Source organism: Papio anubis, chromosome 15 (genome assembly GCF_008728515.1).
Source record: "Papio anubis isolate 15944 chromosome 15, Panubis1.0, whole genome shotgun sequence".
Taxonomy (NCBI): Eukaryota; Metazoa; Chordata; class Mammalia; order Primates; family Cercopithecidae; genus Papio; species Papio anubis.
In genome coordinates, this window is record NC_044990.1 from 49,117,781 (window position 1) to 49,138,907 (window position 21,127).

The window sequence follows — 21,127 nt, forward strand, 5'->3', positions numbered from 1 at the left end:
GAAATAAACACTTCTTAGGGTTGTTGTAAAGATTAGTTACAATACTGCAGGGCACATCTAGGCAGAATATTGAACTTAATAAATGTCAACAAATATTATTTAAATTTTGTCTCAGTGATTATATTGGGCATGGTTTGTAATAGAACTACAAAGAACTGGCTGGCTGGTCATGCCCGTAGAGGCTGATTATGTCTATAGTGAACAAATCCTTTGATAAAGGAGCAATTGCCACAAATAATTGGGGCACTAAGAATCATAAAGGTGAAAAATACCTTAAAAATTAGCTTTCTTTTTGTATTGTCAAGGAAACATCTTCAAAATTTAAGCTGACTCAAATAAGGTCACTGAGCAAGTTGGTGCAGAGCATATGAAGTCCAAGCCTCCCTTTCTTTGTTTGGTATCTCCTTGTCAGATACACAAAGTCAGTGCTTCTGATATTGATAATTATTGCATTGATTAGTTAATGTTTGGATTATCTTCTAAACAAATACAAAATTTGTTTAAAAATATAAGTATAAATTAACTCATTCAGAATACAGACACATAAACTCTTATAAAAATTTTAGTAGGAGCAAATCATAGTATAATTTGTATTTGATCTCTTTTATTCTCTATCTTCTGGCCTCTTTACTAACATATTGTTTGTTGTTGTTGTTGTTGTTGTTTTTTGACAGAGTTTTCTCTTTTGCCTAGGCTGGAGTGCAGTGGCACAGTCTTGACTCATTACATCCTCCACCTCCCAGGTCCAAGTAATTCCCCTGCCTCAGCCTTCCGGGTAGCTGGAATTATAGGCATGTACCACCACACTCAGCTACTTTTTTTTTTTTTTTTTTTTTTTTGTATTTTTAGTAGAGATGGAGTTTTGCCATTTTGGCCAGGCTGGTCTCAAACTCCTAACCTCAAGTGATCTGCCCACCTTTGCCTCCCAAAATCCTGGGATTACAGGCGTGAGCCACTGCAACTGGCCTCATATTGATTCCTTTCTGTTGAATAGTGGGGTAAATTTAAGCATTTCTTCAACTTTTTCTAGTATTGTGCATAAAATTATACCAATTTCAAACAGATTTTAAAAGAAACACAATTTGAATTACACTTAATTTAAAAAAATACACTCCAGGGGGCTCAATTGTAATCACTATATTCAAATATAGAAGTATTAATAACTGATGACTAAGGTAGCACAGTTTATATGAATCAAGATTTTCATTGGGTTTAATAAAATACAGTGGTTCTTCTTTTTGTATATCTTTGGTAAAACTGTCTCATCATATTTTATCTCTCTCCTCACCAAATCCTTAATAACAATGTAGTCAAAATTTAAATTACCACCAAAAATTAACAACTAGTATACGTTGTTTTATTTAATTGCTAATATTATTCTATCTACCTTTTGAAAAGGAGACAGAAGTTAAGGAAGAATTTGATGTTATGGGTTGATTTAAATTACATGGTGTTTTGTAGGCTTCATATCAAATTAGCAAAATTACTAATATTTTCTATAGTGGTGATAATTGACTATACTTTTTTTTAAAAATATGTACTCAGGAGAACTTCCAAAATATTCTGTGACTTGTTAAAATGCAGATTCAGGGACTTAACAACATATTACTTGAGTTAGAATCTCCAAGGTTGCATATTTAACAAGTTGCTGGTTTGTTTCCTAAGCTGATACGGTTTGGCTGTGTCCCCACCCAAATATCATCTCGAATTGTAATCCCCACACATCAAGGAAGGGACCTGGTGGAGTTAATTTGGTCATGGAAGTGGTTTCCCACATGATGTTCTCATGATAGCGAGTGAGTTTGCACAAGACCTGATATTTTATAAGTGTTTGATGGTTCCTCCTTCACACTTTCGCTTTCTCTCTCCTGCAGCCTTGTGAAGAAGGTGCCTGCTTCCCTTTCTGCCATGATTGTAATTTTCCTGAAACCTCCCCAACCATGTGGAACTGTGAACCAATTAATTCGCTTTCCCTTATAAATTACTCAGCCTCAGGGAAGTTCTTTATAGCAGTGTGAAAACAAACTAATACATAAGTTGTTTTTTTTTTTTTTTTTTTTTTTATGTTGAAGAACCTCTGGTATTCTGACTCTTTAAGAGATTGAGTATTGAAAAAAATAGTGTTCTGTCCAGCAAAGCCTTAATATTGGGCATAGTGCATAATATTCTCACTTAAGAATTTTCAAATTAGCTGAATAAACATTCTCAAAAATTCTAGTTAATGGAACTAACATAACTTTTCTGTGACTACATGGAAATTATCTTACATACTGAAAATTCATAAGTATACATAATTAGACTTTGTCTGTATCTGTAGGCACTGTATCAGCTGAATAATTTTGATTGAATAACTATTTTCTAATTTAGATTTATATCCTACCAGCAAAGGTCATTACATTGCAACATTTATTTATTTTATTATGACTCTGACTTACATTTTTAAAAATTTATATCCTCATTTAAAAATTTTATATACTGTATATAGTATTTATTATACATGAGGTATTGCTTTATGAACTATTCAAATATTAAATTATGTGATTTTATAACAATTCTAAGAGTTAGGTGCTATTATTTTCTCCATTTCCTCTCTCAGGTGAGGAAACTGAGGTACAGAGTGGTTATATAATTTACCCAAGACCTTGCAATTGGACTAAGATGATGAAACCAGAATTCAAACCCAGACAGTCTGACCCAGCATCTATATTTTTAACTCACGTTCTGCTGTCTGTGACATGAGATTGATAAACTTCATTGAGGTCAAAAGTTGGAAGCTTTGATTTTATTGGGCTTTCAGCCTAATTCTTTCTATAGTAAGTGAGAAAGAGGCCAATTAAAAAAAAATCTGTTTGAACAAGTCTTAATAGAAATAAATCCTTCTGGCAGACTTCTCTAAAATAATGTCTTATTTTATCTTGCGTAATTTGCAATTACAAATATTTCAAAAATTAACATTCCAACTTAGTGTGATAAAGCCTGACTTTTATTTTCCTCTTGTAAAATCAGTCACCAACCCCCCCCCCCAAAAAAAAAAAAAAAAGGAATTGCAGGGGGTTTTGTTTTGTGTTTGACTTCACTATTTCTATTACAGTAGCTCTTCATCACCATGGACTTGAATGTTAAGAAAAAAAATTAATATGGCTTATAGCAGTAATCCTCTTAAATGCTTGAGACTTTGCCAGCTTTCAACTAACAAGCCAGGTTATTAACGGCTGCGGTCCTACAACACTCTGGGATTATTGTCTAGGTCTGCTGACGAGGCACTGCCAGTGACCAGTTTGTAAAATGCAATCTGTTATTTTATTTCATAACCTGATCAATGATTAAAACTGCTTGAAGTACAAAAATCTGCCTTCCCAACCAGCTGATGATTTTTGCAACATAGAATTGAATGGCTCTTTTTATGTGTGATTAAAGGTTCTGATTATTACCTGTGTAAGTTATCTGGCAGCTTTTTTGGGGGGCTTTTTGTTTGATCAAGTAAACTTGAAAAGAACATCAAGATTAAAAAAAAATTAACATTACCTTTAACTAAAAAAAATGACAGCTCTGTCAGAAGACTGTCTCCCCTCACCTGATTCTTAATATGGAGTTTCTGACAAGTATAGAGATTTGCCTTAATTATTTATTCATTTCATTGAAATCATCTTCATCTGCTTTAAATTTCTAATAAGTCTATTTAAATAAAGAGAATCCTATTTGAATGTTGATTTTATACTTTAAAAATCATGAAGGTGTCTGTGTTTATAACGAAGTGCAGAGCAGGCAGTGGTAATGGTTATATCAGTAAGTGGCCAGAATAAAATTGCAAATCCCATTAGCTAATGAAATAATGGCATTTCAAACCAAGTTAGTATAAAATAGTTCCTCATATCAATAGATTAGGAAACAATAATAAATCATTATTGCTGCTAGAAAATATAGAAGATATAATCTGAAAACAAAGAAAAAAAATAATCCATACTTTCTCACCTTTATGATCTGAACAAGTAACAACATGTAGAACACTTGCCTTTGGTACAGTCAATAGGGCAGTTAGTTGCCTTGTTCCCTATGCCTAGGTTCAGGCTTCAAAACCTGGCTTCAGGTTTTGACATAATGATTTGTTTTATTGTTTGGTTTGATTGTCTTATTAAAAACCCAACAGCTCTGATATGAAGAGTTTCTGCAGCTGTATTTTTTCGTTTCCCTTGTGGGAGTCTAGATGATGTCCTGCAAATGTGCTTTTCATAGGTATCCAAATTCAGCATACATTCACCTACTGGCCCCAATCCTTTGCAAAAGCCCCTTTCCCAGTAAAGTATGTATATTGAAAATGTTAAGTGTTGGGATTTAAATATAGCACAATACATCTGAAGATAGATGAGAGAGACGTCTGGTATGGTGGACATTTTATTTTCAGTGTAGTTCTAAGGATGGTTTTTCCTGTCTTTTAAATATGAATGGATGAGAGACAGGTTGGAAGCATGTTTTAAAAAATCCCTCCTATATATAGACAGGGACATACACATAGATACATGTAAGTTTAAAGAATAGAATTACAGGAGGGAGAATAAAAAGCAAGACAAATGTGTGCAGAAAGGAAAACTAGGCAGTTATTCCTACCTGAATTTTCACTCATAACTCTTCTGAGAATACTATATCCTACAAAAATCCTATATGTGTCAAGTATCAAAATTGTATTTTGGTGAGAAAGGTTATAAAGAAAATATGTTTCTTCAGCCTTACATTTTGGAAAATTCTAACTTCTTATTTGCTTCTTAGTTGCTCAGATTTCTGAAAATGAAATTGGAAATCTGAAAAACAAACCTTCAGAACTATAAATTATCTTGTCTTACAAATTTTTTAGATCCCATTGACCAGTCCAATGCCATTCTACCTAGTGAAAAAAATAATAATAAAATAAGAATATTTTCCCTTGTCTGGAAGAGTTTATGAAAGCTAAACATGGCATTCTGAAATTTCAGGATGGTATGTCTTGTTGTATTTTGTCCCCCAATCCTTTTGATGATAACTCATGGACACCTTGCATTTTGCAAATCTTTGCAGTACAATTTGGTAAGAATTAAACACAATGGCCAAAAAGTAATAGTTCTCATTATTACTTTTGCTCCATTCCAATTTATTTCACCCAATGTAGTTGTTAAATTGTAATCATAGAATAAAAATTCACCAATCACACAGAACAACAAGTTTAAGTTGTTGATCCATTTTAACATTCAAATCTCCCTACCAATGATTTTAGCAATGATTTATACCTCAACGTAAGAAAGTTGCATATGTACAAGTCTATTTTTTTGTAGGGAGATAATCGTGATACGAAACTAAATCAATGAATAAGAAGTTTCTACAAAAGACAAGTTAAAACAAAAAACAGGCTGTAACAAGGACATAATTGAGAGGATAAAGGTAGATATGTCTTACTATTTAGTCTGAGGTGAGAATTGGCTACTTAAAACCTTTATTATATTTTTAACTTGGTAAATGCAGTATAATTTTCTATAGATACAACCATTGGTCAAACCTGAGGTTTTATAAAATTATTTTCATAAATTTTGATAACCCATTTATGTCTTTTATTCAAAGAAGTCTAATTCTGCATGTAAAGTTTCAAATGAGTAGCCCAAGCGAATACACTTAAATGTATCCACATACTATGTACCAAAGTAAAAAACATATATGTTTGTGGAGATGCATTAGAAGTGGAAAAGTTGAATCTGCAGCTCCAATCTGTACTTGCCAAAGATTCTGATATTTCCCAAGTCTATGCAAATATACATAGATTTTCCTCCATCAGGTATAAAGAACATGTGTGAAGATGAAATAATTCAACACAAGAATGTATTCATACAACATTCGTATGGAAAATTTGAGGAGTATAAGATGGCATAATTTTCTAAAATATGCAAAAGGTGTTTGCTTTCTTTTCGTATTTACATATATATCTCTTATGAATCTGACAAATTATAATATACAATAATACTTAATATATATTCAAATTATATAATAACTCTTGTTGCACCTTGCTCTTGAAATTCTTAAGGGATGTTCACATTGGTTATCTCATTTGTTTACCCAATATTCTTCTGAGGTAGAAGAAGTTATACTGAGATATCTTTTCTACAGATAGCACTTTTCAGAACTTCATTTTCAGCTACAGAATGGCTCAGTCAATGACAAAAGGCAATTTTAGGAAAAATTGTACATATACCAAGCGGATGGACACCATCTGTTTAAAAATACTATCCATAACATATTTATCAGCATTGTCTTGTATATAAAGTGGTAACAGAGTACTTTTTAAAGTTTCTTACCACTGAATTATATAACAACTCCTGCTAATCCCCCCAAAATTGGATTAAATCGGATTAAACCTGTGATAGTAACATAATAATAATAAAATTAGTAATAGAGATGATGGAGGTGGGTAAAAGGTAAACCAAACTCTATATGGTTCCTGATATTCAGAAGGATTTCTAAGAAATAGTTGAATTTTAATATACCACACTGAAGACTGAGGCCTTTGTTCATTGTTTTTCCGATGGAAAAGAAAAGGCACCTGAAGACTTTGTAAGATTTTTCAGTGAGATGCTTCTGACAAGTGATCAAATCATTGAACACTCTTCTTGAAAAATAATGTTCAGATGTAGTCTAAGTATACACCCTGTGACAGCACGAACAACCTTTCCTCTCTGTTGACATTCATTCTAAGAATAGAAAATGTAGATGGAATATCTGACACCCCCACCACACCAAACAAGACTGTGACTTCATGTCTGTGATATAAAATTCTTATTAATGGAAATATTCTCATTGTTTAAAAATGGTTTTGAAACTGCCTTTTTACTTTTGATTACATGTTACCAAAGCAATAGGAAATGTGGTAGATAGAAGCACAATGAAACTTAAGAAATAATAGTATTATTCAAAGAGTTGTAAATGTTGCCTAGTAAAATGATGGCACCCATTACATCAGGAAATTGACATATTTTATTAGCAATATATACATAAATATCTTGTCAATGCTTCCAAAAATAAAGGCACTTTTTAAAGTCAATTTTTAATATGAAAATTTTCAAACATAAAAAAGTACAGAGTATATTACAAAGACTTTTCACATACCCAACACCTACAGCCAACTTGATTTTATGGAGATCCTACCCAATTAATCACTTGCTTAAGTAAACATATTATTTTACAGAAAATCTCGATTTCATATCATTTGGCAGTAAATCACTTCAGTATATATCTCTAAGAAAAATAGAATATTTTTCTAAGACATATTTCATCTCATCAAACCTTTCAAACATTAACAACAATTCCTTAGTATTATCAACTGAGTTAGTTTTCTAGGTTGCCCTAATCATCTATTTTTTAATTGTTTCTAAAAAGTTCATATTATCCAATCAGTTGATGTGCCTCTACCTCTTTTTTGATCAGTAAATTAACACTGCATTCTGCTTTCTATTCCCTATGACTCATTTTTAAAAGGAGCTGGGCCATTGTCTAGTCATAACTGTCTAGTCATATGCCACGCCACTCTATTACTTATATTTCTTCTAAATTAATAGGTAGTTAAATATATGACTTCTGTCTGATCTAACTCAGGTTTGAGTTTTTGACAGGAATGCCTATTTTCTCCCAGTTGTGAGAGTCAAAATTGTTCTAACTACATATCAATGAAATACAATGTCATTTGGGACTAATTAAATCTCATTAAGTTTCAGTTCTACCATTTATTCGCTTTAGTGTCTGACCCTTAGAAAATTGTATACCCTATTTGTCACTCAGCTTCCAAAACTTATACTTCTTGTTTCTTCTCTCCCTTTAATGCACTGTGACCTTTAAAAAATAATTTTAGTTTGTCATTATTGAAACACATGCTTTCTCCTCTGTAACTTTTTTTGTAAGGATGGGAGGAATAATTCAGTTGTAAAAGTATTGGCAGACGATCTTTTATAAATGTTTTGGTGTCTGATTATTGGCCTACAGAGGTAAGGAGTATTGTCAAAACACGTTATATATATATATATATATTTTTTGAGTAGCTAATCATACACTAATAGACAAGGGTTACAAGGTGTTTTATTCATTTTCTTTTAATATTTTACACAAAGAATGTGTTGAAACAGTCCATCTTACAGCCCTTCTCTGATAAGACATGTGAGTGAACTAAATGCAGCTAACCTAGCAGCAGATGCAAGGATGGTTTTCACAGAGTCTGATGCTAGAGGAGTTACAACTTTGGAGATCGTTCTTTGGGGCTGAACAACAACAAAAAAAGGCAAAGATTAATCTGTTTGGAAATACACAACAATTTATTTTAGAGGGGAAACTGTACGTGATTATTTTTTCTTTTGATGTTTGTGTGTCATTATACATTATTCATAGCTAATGTAGAGGGTATTAGTTATGACTTGGTTTTCTTTCTTCTTCTTTTTTTTTTTTCTTTGAGAGGGAGTCTCGCTTTGTCACCAGGTTGGAGTGCAATGGTGCAATGTCGGCTAACTGCAAGCTCCTCCTCCTGGGTTCAAGCGATTCTCCTGCCTCAGTCTCCCGAGTAGCTGGGACTACAGACACCCGCCACCACGCCAGGCTAATTTTTTTGTATTTTAGTAGAGACGGAGTTATACCATGTTGGTCAGGATGGTCTTGATCTCCTGACCTCATGATCCCCCCGCCTCAGCCTTCCAAAGTGCTGGAATTACAGGTGTGAGCCACCACATCCGGCCGTTATGACTTGTTTGAAGCAGAGTCTGAATCCTAAATTGTAATGTTTTTAAAATGCAAGAGGGTTTTTTTTATATTTTCTTTACTTACATCTATCTTATGTTCTGGCTATGTAACCCATTAATTCTATACTTCAGATTGGGAAGTGCTATCCAAAACATTTCTAAAAGAGCACTGGTTAACCCTATTTCCGTGACTCAAATGTCATAAAACACGTGTACCACATGATAAACGTTTACTGAGAACAGAAAAAGCCAGATAGTACAGTTTAAGTCCTAAAAATCCCATAATTTCAAAACTGCTGAAGGAATTGGGAATTTTAAACCAAAGACTAAAGCTTGGCTTGGACCAAATTTTTAATTCACAAAATAAGCTGTCTTCATAGTTTTACAAAGGAGGATTGTGAATTATCAAGTGCAGTTGCATCTATATTACATAAAAGTGAGAGATTCTTACAAATAGAGTTAAAGAGCAGACTTATTTTACTTAATATGTGAAATAATTTCTCAATCATTTGAGTTGATTCAAAACAAAATCAATTCTTTCTAGGTGTCACTTAACTAACTAGCTAATTTTCACACATATGGCACTATTGTACAGCTGAGTGATGGATCAAATAATGAAATTGTTGATTGTTTTTAATTGTATTTTTGTGTCCCCTCAACATTCATAAACTGAAACCCCATATCCCCAGTGTGATGGCATTAGTAGGTGGTTCTTTGACAGGTAATTAGACAATGCTCCTGGGGCCCTCGTGAATGGGATTTGAGCTCATATAGAAAAAAAAAAGAAGAAAAAGAAGAAGAAGAGGTACTAGAGATTGCTTACTTTTTCTCTTCTCTCTGCCATGTGCAGATGCAACTAGAAGACAGCTGTTCGCAAATCAGGAATAGGGCCCTCATCAGACGCTGGTTCTGCAGGTACGTTAAAATTGGACTTCTCAGCCTCCAGAACTGTGAGAAGAAAATGTGTGTTGTTTAGGCTACCCTATCAGTATATGAAAATTTGTCACAGCAGCCTTAACTAAGACATTGCCATATCAATTTTTCTATAAATCTGAAATTCTACTTCTGAGCATCACTGATAACAGCATGCTTGGAAAGGTATGCCCACAAGATTTTATACAAAAAAAAAAAAATCCAACTAAAAAGAATATTTATTTGTGTAGTTTAATATTGGAATACAATCAGAGTGGATAATTCAGTGAAATACATATACATATATGGATGAAATTAACTATTTTTACTTTCTCTTTTGATTTTAAAAGTTAAAATCAGTACTCATTTTAGCTCTGTTCAATGGTGAAATCTACTGGCATATTATTAAAGCTGTCAGAGGGAAAGGAATGTTGGCAAGTGATCAGTTGGCGAATGTGAACAGGGCTCTTGGCTCTAATCTTAAGGACAGACATTATCAATTTGGATAAATGATTTTGTACACCATGGGGTGTGTTTTACTTATTTATTTGTTTGTTCGTGGTAGAGCTGTAAGTCAAATGCTTTATTATTTGTTAAAACATCTGAAACTAACTTCATTTTTGTTCTAGTATAGATTAGAATGATCTAGAATTTTCCATAATATATACCTGAAAACTCAATACATAAGGCACATAGTCAATTACAGCTTTAAAATCAAACAACAACATGCTAAGAATGCACATAAAACACAATACTTCATATTTATCAAAATAGGTATGTGCTTTCTGAGAATTATCTGACTCAATCTGTAGAGAAGTAAGAAGTAGCTGTGATTCCATCACACTGTCTTTCCCCAGATTCAGGCACCTCATTTTGACAACGTAACATTTTGTAGACTGAAAAACAAGAATTCTAGTGCTATTGTTTAAAGGGAAATTTGAGAATCAGAAAAGAAAAATATTTATGGAGAAATAGAAGTATTTCTTCCTTGAAAGTATACCTCCATTTAAAACAGGAAAAAGCTATTATTAAAAAAATTTAGATATAACTATTAGCTTCCAACTGTAGGTAATAGCAATAGAGAAATAAATAAATAACATCAGAGCAGTAAATTTATTAGACATATAAGGAAATATAAATTGGTACAGACTTTTAGGAGATAACATTTATTTAATGCTTTAAAAATTCTTATATAACATAGAGATAGAAATTTCTGTTTCAATAATTCACTGTATAAGGATAAAATCACATATGTTTAGAAATGTTTATGTAGAGGACGGTGTGTGTGCGTGTCTGTATATGTATTATTTGTATATGATTAATATACTATGTAAAATGATAGATTCATGCAAAAAATACAGACTCTCAAAAGCATATTGTAAGCTCATACTTTAGAGTATAAGTCACTTTTAAATAAGTGCAATTTTCAGTTGAAAAATACATGTCGTATGAGCCAAGTGTATGTATGTTTAGACACTTATTGATGTATTTAATTTAGTGATCATGTGCTAATTTTTAATGAGAAAAATATTCCAGTTTATATCAAAGTGATAAAACAATGAGTATTACTCTTCAAGTGGAGGCAGGGATAAGTGGAAAGTGCATCAGTAATGAAATTCAAAAATATTGTAATTCCCTCAAGTTTTTTTAAGGCCAATATCATCTATCCATATCATAGCTATAACTTTTAGAACTTATATTTTGGGGTTTTTTTTGTTTTTGTTTTTTTTTGTTTTTGAGACGGAGTCTCGCTCTGTCGCCCAGGCTGGAGTGCAGTGGTGGGATCTCGGCTCACTGCAAGCTCTGCCTCCTGGGTTCATGCCATTCTCCTGCCTCAGCCTCCCGAGTAGCTGGGACTACAGACACCCGCCACCTCGCCTGGCTAGTTTTTTGTATTTTTTTTTAGTAGAGACGGGGTTTCACCGCGTTAGATAGGATGGCCTCGATCTCCTGACCTCGTGATCCGCCCGTCTCGGCCTCCCAAAGTGCTGTGATTACAGGCTTGAGCCACCGCGCCCGGCCTAGAACTTATATTTTGAAGATAGGATTGCTACATCAAGTAAACAATTACTCTATGTGACTTGGAATCCAACATCTTCAATGTATTTTAATTTTCTTAGTGTGATTCTCTCATATCTTGGCATGTCACTGGAGAAAAATAATATTTAAGACATTTATAAAATATATTGATGTAAAACAATGGCATGAAGAAACAAAATAACACTGGTTTGAATTTAAAATATACCCCTCACCATTTGCATAACTTTAGGCAAATCACTTTAGCATATTTTGTTGTCTACAACAAAATAACTCACATTTTATGCCTAAAATCTCAAAATTCTACATTTATTATGAAGAAACAAATTAGACATCAGAGCATAGGACTCAGGCATAGCTCATAGGCATAGCTCAGAAAATTCCCATTAAGTGAAAAAATAGTTAAGGAATTGAATGTTAAGGTGAGGGAAGACACTGTTGTAGATACAAAAGAATACTGAGTTTTAAGATTAAAAATTAAAATTTTATTTTGCAGAATTTAAAAACACATTATAATTTTATGCTAATAAGGGTGAAACAATTAATATTACTTGAAATGCTGACCACACAAAATATGCCATGTGTTATAACTTATTTACTGCTCACAAACTTGTGGTGCAAAATGTGTAATTCACATTTTACCATTGGGAAAATGGGTGCAGGACTGATAAGCAACATACTGCCAAAGTAGCTATGGAGGCAAATATGAAAGCTAGATTTTCAAACCTTTCCTACAAATATTTCTACTAGACCTGATTATAGAAGATGAGGTAAGAAGGAGTATGCATTTCTGTCCTGCTATTCTGTGTTATAAAGACCTAACCTAAGTCAGTCATTTATGAAAATCATTCCTGGCAAAATCCAACATATGTATATGATTATAATAATAACATAATCCTCTATCAGAGTAAGAAATATATTTCATATCATTTTATCTGCATGTGTAGTAACATGTCTTTGAAGACATTAAAAGCTATCTCTCTCTCTCTCCCCTTCTGTCTCTCTCTCACTATATCTATATGTGTGTACATATATAGAGAGAGACAGAGATCTTTAACCATTACGCCTTAGCTTAACTCACTACAGAAATAACTAGCATTTTCAAATGGCCAATTAAACACTTATGATTACTAAGCCAGAGGAAAAAAAAATCCTTAGTGTAGGCCCTTATGCAATAGGCTGTCATATAAATAAACAAACATATTTTAGAATGAGAATATGAGGAGATACATGTAATAAATGTACTCAAATATCATAAAAGCAATTAAAAATAATATTTATAGGCTATGTCTCATGAAACCAAAACACTACTCATTTTTTTTTTCCAGGAAATGACTTTATTGTAAATAATAGAGTTAAAGCCATACATTCATCATATTCTGTACTAATGGTTTTTTCTCCTTTTGAGAATCTATGAAATAGTTTTAAGTAGCAAAGTCAACAACAGTTAACATAATTAAAATGGCATTTTTAGTAAGAATTTTATTCCAACTTGTATTAATGTTTATTTAGAAATATTCTTGCATTGTGAACCCATCTGCTTCTTGCCTATTATGCTACCTAAATTCTGTAATCATAGGACTCAAGGGAGATTTTCTCATAGTTTTTTTTCATGATATAGAAAGCATTCTACATTTCATTCAAAAGAAATAATTTGATTCAAACTCCAAAACAGCTGAGAAGAAGGTGTTGATAAAATTAAAAACTGAGACTTCTTCCTTAGTTAAGTTTTTTCTTATTGTAAGTGACTATATTATAAATTTCCTGCTCTTGACAGGAAAAAAAAAAAAATCTCCAGTCAGTCAATGAGTCACAGTTTTGAACTTTCAAAATTCTCACTGAAACAGCAGCAATATTCTTTTGAATATATGACTTTCAAATCACCTTTTGAGCATATTGAAATCAATTAAACAATAAGTATATTCTCATTTACAAAAGAAATCAATCAGCTGTCATTTTTGATTGATTATTCTTAGTTGGAGTGGTATTTAATTTATGAATTTATTATACATTTTTCAACTACTATAAAATGGCATAGGAATTAGGAGTGATGTCTCATAGTAAATGGACAAAAAAATTTAGTCATCTTTCAATATATTTTGTGAAGTCTTTCTCAAACCATAGGATCAGCTGTTATTGAAGAAGGTAGGTTATTTTTGTTAAGCATGAAATGATACTGCCTTGCTATACTGTCAAGGACAAGTCCATTAGCAAAAATTGAACCTAAAATATGTGCCCAGGGCAAATTAAGCTAACTATATTTTGTGTATGCATATGATATTTAAAAAGACCATATGTGATGCTTTTCACTGTGAAAATATGCTTTATATGACCTAAGCAATCCTTGTGAATAAGGTCACCTAACATACACCGCAGTAACCCTCCACAGATCACTGACCACTGTCATTGTCTAAATATAAGTCAGAAGAATGCTTTCCATATCCACCTTTTGAGATTATCACATTGGAGCCATTGATAACAAGTAGTATAGTAGGTATAGTCTTCCCAGAGTAAATAAGAATTTTATCACTGGACCGGGCGCGGTGGCTCACGCCTGTAATCCCAGCACTTTGGGAGGCCGAGGCGGGTGGATCACAAGGTCAGGAGATCGAGACCATGGTGAAACCCCGTCTCTACTAAAAATAGAAAAAATTAGCCGGGCGCAGTGGCGGGCGCCTGTAGTCCCAGCTACTCGGGAGGCTGAGGCAGGAGAATGGCGTGAACCCGGGAGGTGGAGCTTGCAGTGAGCCGAGTTTGCGCCACTGCACTCCAGCCTGGGCGACAGAGCAAGACTCCGTCTCAAAAAAAAAAAAAAAAAAAAAAAAAAAAATTTTATCACTGGCATTGTTTTACTACAGTTGCCACTGAACCAAACTAGGCCTGGTTGTCTGCACACAGTGGAAATCCATCAACACTGAAGCACTGGGTTTTGCAGTGAGAAAGGTTTATTGCAAGTGGACTGGCAAAGGGACAGGAGAAAACACTCAAATCGGTCTCCCAGAGCTAGGGGCTGGGTGACATTTTACAAGCACAGGTCAATGAGGCATGGTCTGATTGTTCCTTGGGCTTGATCCAAGCCAGGGCTCGATCTGATTGGATCCTGGATCCTGCCATGGGGTGCCTGCTTCTTAATTCAGTCCCCACTCTCCCATCAGAGCACTTAGGTTCCGCCTGTGGTTGCATGCTTGGTCCCTCTGGGCATGCTCAAGTTATGTGACCTTAAGCCTGCAGGATCCATGACAACTGAAAAACACCTCACAACTTTGTTACATACAAGTTGAACCAGGTTAGTTTGACATTTAGTCAGTATTACTATATTTAAATTATCTACTAAGAATCCATTTTCTTATCACCTGTACCATATCAGACTGTTTCCTCTTTCCTCCACCCTTAATACACCACTGCTTGCTGTCAGTATTTTTTATTAGTTTCTAAAAAGTAAAATCCTGTCTTCTTAGAAGTATGGAAACCAAATATTTTATTTAAAAATGAAGCTAAGTAGGAAATTCATTTTGTTCTTTGGCAACTTCCTACACTACAATTTTTATTTTTTTACCTCTTGTATAAACAATTTTTTTTTCAAAGACAATGCTTCTTCTAGGACACATTTAGCATTGCAGCTTTGTCTCTGGGAAGAATCTAGGAAAGCAAAGGTATAATCTGCATGGTTGCCAGAGATGGGGAATGGAAAAAAAGAAAATGAACTTTAACTGTATCAATGAGTTTTTCTTCATAGTGAGGAAGTAAATTTTTATTAAATATATCTCATTTCATTCACAGAGAGCATGGTCTGTTGAAACTGGTATGGAAGTGGCACATGGTCATGGTATCTATTTTTTGATCATGAAAAGAGCAGGAAATTGTTTGAGTTGCATTAACCTACAATTAAAGGTATGACAAAATAAGCAAAAAAAAAAAAAAAAAAAAAAAAGAAAAAAAAAAAGAAAGAAAGAAAGAAAAAGTCGAAAACGAGAAGGGAGCATTTATTTAAACTCTAATGTGTGCCAAAGTTTGTGGTAGGCATATAACATGTGTTCATTTACATAACATTTTCAACAATTCTGCAAAGTATTTATCCTTATCTTCATTTTAGAGGTAGGTTAACTAGAGATCAAAAAGTTTTAATAAGTTGCCAAAATTCCCAGAGCTAGTAAGTAGCATATAGAATTTGTAGCAAGATTAGACTAACTTTTTGTTCTCATCTCATTGTACCCAAAATGCAAAGGTTTAGAAGAAAATGTATATGAGAGTTGAGTCTCAGTTCATAAAAAGATCCTTATGGGAAAACTAAGGCGATAATAAAAAATAGTAATTCTTATTGCATGGTCATTATATTTTAGTTTGCAGTGGAAGAATTCCTATCTCTGATTAAGGAAGTTAGGAAAAATTGGTAACTGAGGAATTATTTCACAGGCTCACTTCTATTAACTGTTATCACTAAAGAACCAAACAATTCATCCAACTAAAGTCCTCAACCTGTGTGTGTGTGTGTGTGATTGTGAATGTGTGAAACTTACATTGAACATCTGGATAGAAAATCTTTCAAAAATGTGTATAGATTCTACAATCATTAAAATATATTTTGTGCAATACATTTTTTTTTTTTTTGAGACGGAGTCTCGCTCTGTCGCCCAGGCTGGAGTGCAGTGGCCGGATCTCAGCTCACTGCAAGCTCCGCCTCCCGGGTTCACGCCATTCTCAGGCCTCAGCCTCCCGAGTAGCTGGGACTACAGGCGCCCGCCACCTCGCCCGGCTAGTTTTTTTTTTGTATTTCTTAGTAGAGACTGGGTTTCACCATGTTAGCCAGGATGATCTCGATCTCTTGACCTCGTGATCCACCCGTCTCGGCCTCCCAAAGTGCTGGGATTACAGGCTTGGGCCACCGCGCCCGGCCTATGTGCAATACATTTTTTTTTTTTTTGAGACGAAGTCTCACTGTGTCTCCCAGGCTGGAGTGCAGTGGCGTGATCTCGGCTCACTGCAAGCTCCGCCTCCCGGGTTCACGCCATTCTCCCGCCTCAGCCTCCCAAGTAGCTGGGACTACAGGCGCCCGCCACCGTGCCTGGCTAATTTTTTGTATTTTTTTTTTTTAGTAGAGACGGGATGTTAGCCAGGATAGTCTCGATTTCCTGACCTCGTGATCCACCCTCCTTGGCCTCCCAAAGTGCTGGGATTACAGGCTTGAGCCACCGCACCCGGCCTGTGCAATACATTTTTAAGGTACCTTAAAAATACAGGCCAGGCACGGTGGCTCACGTCGTAATCCCAGCACTTTGGGAGGCCGAGGTGGGCGGATCACTTGAGGTCAGGAGTTCAAGACCAGTCTGACCAATATGGTGAAACTATCTCTCTACTAAAAATACAAAAATTAGCTGGATGTGGTGGCGCATGCTTGTAATCCCAGCTACTTGGGAGGCTGAGGCAGGAGAATCACTTGCACCTAGGTGATAAAGATTGCAAGGCGCCGAGGTCGCGTCTCTGCACTCCAGCCTGGGCGACAGAGTGAAACTCTGTCTCAAAAAAAAAAAAAAAAAAAAAAGAAAAGTCAGAATTAAGACCACTTACTGTTTGTTACAAAAGAACGAAATCATAAGAATCTGCATAATTTATTACATGTTTCACACTTTTGCGATTACACACTTGATATACCTGTTACTATTATATCTTATACTTTTTAAACAGAACATTCAGGGTCCAATGAAAAAGAGTTTCTGCTATTCACAATAGCAAAGATGTAGAATTAACTCAAATGCCCATCAGTGATTGACTGGACAAATAAAATGTGGTACATATACACCATGGAATACTATAGAGCCTTAAAAAAGAACAAGAGCATGTCCTTTGCAGGGACCTGGATGGAGCCAGAAGCGATTATCCTTGGCACACTAACACAGGAACAGAAAACTAAACACTGCATGTTCTCACTTATAAGCAGGAGTTGAACAATGGGAACTCGTGGGCACAGGGAGGGGAACAACACACACTGGGGTTTAGCAGGGGTCAGGGGGAGGGAGATGATCAGGATAGATAGCTAACACATGTGGGGCTTAATCCCTGGGTGATGGGTTGATAGGTGCAGTGAACTGCCATGGCACAAGTTTACCTATGTAACAAACCTGCACGTCCTGCACATATATCCTGAAACTTAAATAAAATAAAATAAATAATAAAATAAAATCCAAAAAAAAAAAAAAGAAAAAGAAAAACAATGTCTGGTACAAACATAAGCTTAAACAATGTTTGCAGAGAAAATGAAACAGCATCAAAAGATAAAAATATAAAGCCATGTTTTAGAGTACTAATCCAAAGATCTCAGTCTTTAATAATATTTCCACCAGAAAATTTCAGTATTCAAATATATTTGGCAACAGAAATTCATAAAAATTTGGTTATCCAATGTTTTCTTTGTTGACTGTTACAACAAAAATACACCTCTCTGAAATTTTAAATTGTAACAGAATGAAGGAAACCAGTAGATGATGTTATATCAAAATACCCTAAATTGTGTTAATAGAATTGCATACTTAAGGTATACTAAGTAAGAGGATAATCACCTCTCAATTTCAATGAGGAAAAAACAATATGTTTACCTAGTCTACTCTGGAAGAGGTTGTTTTGTAATCCTTTCTAAGAAATGCTTCTCCCATGAAATAGACATATTTTGGAAGACATAAAAAGCAAGCAATATGCATAGAACACAAGGTAAATTTAAGAACACGTTGCTCTAAATTCATTGTCAAAATGTATGTTATTTAGTGCCAATTCATTCCTTTTTTTTAACTCAAACCTGCAAAAGGTTATTGAAAAATTGCTGACCACTTCAATCTTCAAGGTATTCTACCAATTCTACCCATTTATAATGTAAAAAATGTATTCGGCTAAAGTTTAAATTACAAAATAAGATGATTAGGCCTCTGTTAAATTATATTGTTAATAATCAGAGCTTAGAAAAATAACACAGCAATACTTAAACATATTTTGATTCAATTGTTTCTGCTTGCATGGAAAAAACATTTGATAACAATGAAATAGACAACTTAGTTTTCTATAAAGTTTTCAAACTGTAATAAAATGCTGTACCGTAAATCCAAAACGACCTGCAAAACTCAGGGGGAAAGTGAATATGATCTCTTTCCAGTTATTCTAGCAGAGACAATATAATTTTTGAACTTCCTGACAGCTCTATTGCTTTTTCTACCATGAGCCGGCAATGCGTTACTGGTGCCTTCATCAAGAAATGTTCTTTCACCTAACACTGCAAAGTCAAAATTTCACCTATCATGTGCGTGTGACACTGTAGCTTGAAACAGACAGAACAAATTGAATTATGCTGGAAAGAAACAGAAATTGTAGATTAATAGTAGCAAATTAGTATTCTCTTCATGTCTTTCCATGTTTTAAACAGTGCTATTTTAAAAATTCTCTCAGATGAAAATGTTTTCATTTGTAGAGAAATGTTATTTGTGCTGAATATGTAAAGATATTTAAAATTTTTTATTTAAACTTCATAGAAGTGGACTGAGCTTGCTGATTGTGTTTAATACTTTAAAAATTAGCAAATACTGATTGCTTGAGTAAGAGGTAGTGTATGGGCAGAACACTGATTTTTATTCATCTTTAGTGTTTTCACAATTTAAAACACATGCTTGAAAATAACAGGAAATTATTTTTTCCCATCACAAATTCAAAAAAAAAAATGGACATTTCTACAGCTTTAAAATAACACTCAGAAGATTCTAGCAAAAATAGTTTGACTATAAATACAAACATTATGCTATTATTAGATGTTATACTGATAGCCTTCCCAAGCTTGAATGTAATATTGTGCTTCAAGACAATGTATACAAAAATAAATGGAAAAAGTTTGATCCACATTTATGTCAAGTGTTTTGTTTGGAGAGTGTACTATACAGAACAATTAACTTAAAAGGATCAAGTCCATGTGGAAAGGAAGACTATCAGAGGAGAATGCAAGGAAGGAAATGTTTTGCAGATGTACTGCATTTAAATTAATAAAATCTCATTAGGTTTTATGTTTGCCAATAACGGCTGGAAAAGTTACCATACATTGTAGGAACAATTACCCAAATCTTCACTGTCTCATTAGGTTTGTCATACTGTTTTCATTATAATACATTAGAACTTGCAAGTAAGCCTTCAGTAATGACATATTGTTCCAATTCTCCTTTCAGCAGGCTCTAAGATATTTTAGTATTTGTGCTATAAGCCAGCAGGTGTCTTCACTTTGCTTTTTCTGAATCAGTTTTATACACAGACCTCCAGACACAGAATGGAATGTAAAAGGGCTTTCAACAACCACATAAAACTGAGTCTGATTAGAGTAAAGCAATCCACACTATTTTTATGATTTTATGGTAATTCAATGCACTAAAAATGTGCACCTTTAGAGTATATGTCTGCGCTAGTAAGACCTGTTAGTGAAAGCTGTATTAATGTAGATAAACCATGCAGTATATAAAGTTTAAAGATTTGCATAACAAATGGAAGACATAGAGCTGATTTGAATATCTAAAGCATTATAAACTTCAATAAGAACAACCAACACTGTTTGAGCTTTCAAGGCACTTGCATTCAAATGAGAAAGATTTAAAAAGGATACGATTTTTAAAATGCTTTGAAGCTTCCTATTAAAGGTCTTAGGCAGCTCAAGGTTAAAATAAATATTGGATTTAAGGTGGGTGAGAAAAGACTTAGAAGCAATTTAAAGTAGAAATCACTTAGCAGTGGAATTGAATGAATGTTTAGAGTTAGTGTAATTGTCACCTGACCTTCAAAAAACAAAGACCCACTCTATACCAGCCACAAGAATGAAAAAAAGTTAGCCAAAAAAGACATCCAAATTTCTACCCTGATCATTTCTTAAAGTTAGAGTAAATTATGACTCAGAAGTGTGTTTCCTAGAAAATAAATGCCCCCCACCCTCCACAAGCGTAGCTCAATCTAAATGTTTGAAACAATAAAGATCAAAGTACCTATTAATGTACTAAGCTATCATGATAGTGAAATAGTGTTCTAGGATGTGTCCTTTTCTAAAGCAGGTGAGAACTCACAGATATCTTCTCCTATCTTTGTGCCAAATAAGGGAACAAAAGCTGTTGCTAAATGGGTTACAATACTCTTAATAGTTCTGATACATGAATTGGTGAGTGTTGGGCAATTTTTTAATTGTATGATCGAAGGATAAAAAGTAAAAACTAAAAGAACAATCTCTTATATTAGAAGGACTTTTAAAATGATCAAATACTTTTTGACATTAGAATATAGAAATATTATTTTTTGGGATATAAATGTACCAATTTATTTATAAGCAATTGTATAATGTGATTATCTTACATCATGCATATTTTATAGAATTACATCATAAAATATATAAAATTACATATTATACACAAAGAAACAAAGTACAGGCCTTCCCTCAAGCA

At 33.9% G+C, this 21,127-nt stretch overlaps 1 long non-coding RNA gene across 1 annotated transcript in view; it reads right to left on the minus strand.

Moving 5' to 3' along the window:
* Window positions 1-21,127, minus strand: part of LOC108582906 — a 123,984-nt gene that overhangs the window by 30,397 nt on the left and 72,460 nt on the right. Inside the window, exon 2 of the long non-coding RNA XR_001896928.3 lies at window positions 9,559-9,683. This is a non-coding gene — a long non-coding RNA (uncharacterized LOC108582906). The remainder of the gene's footprint in view (window positions 1-9,558; window positions 9,684-21,127) is intronic.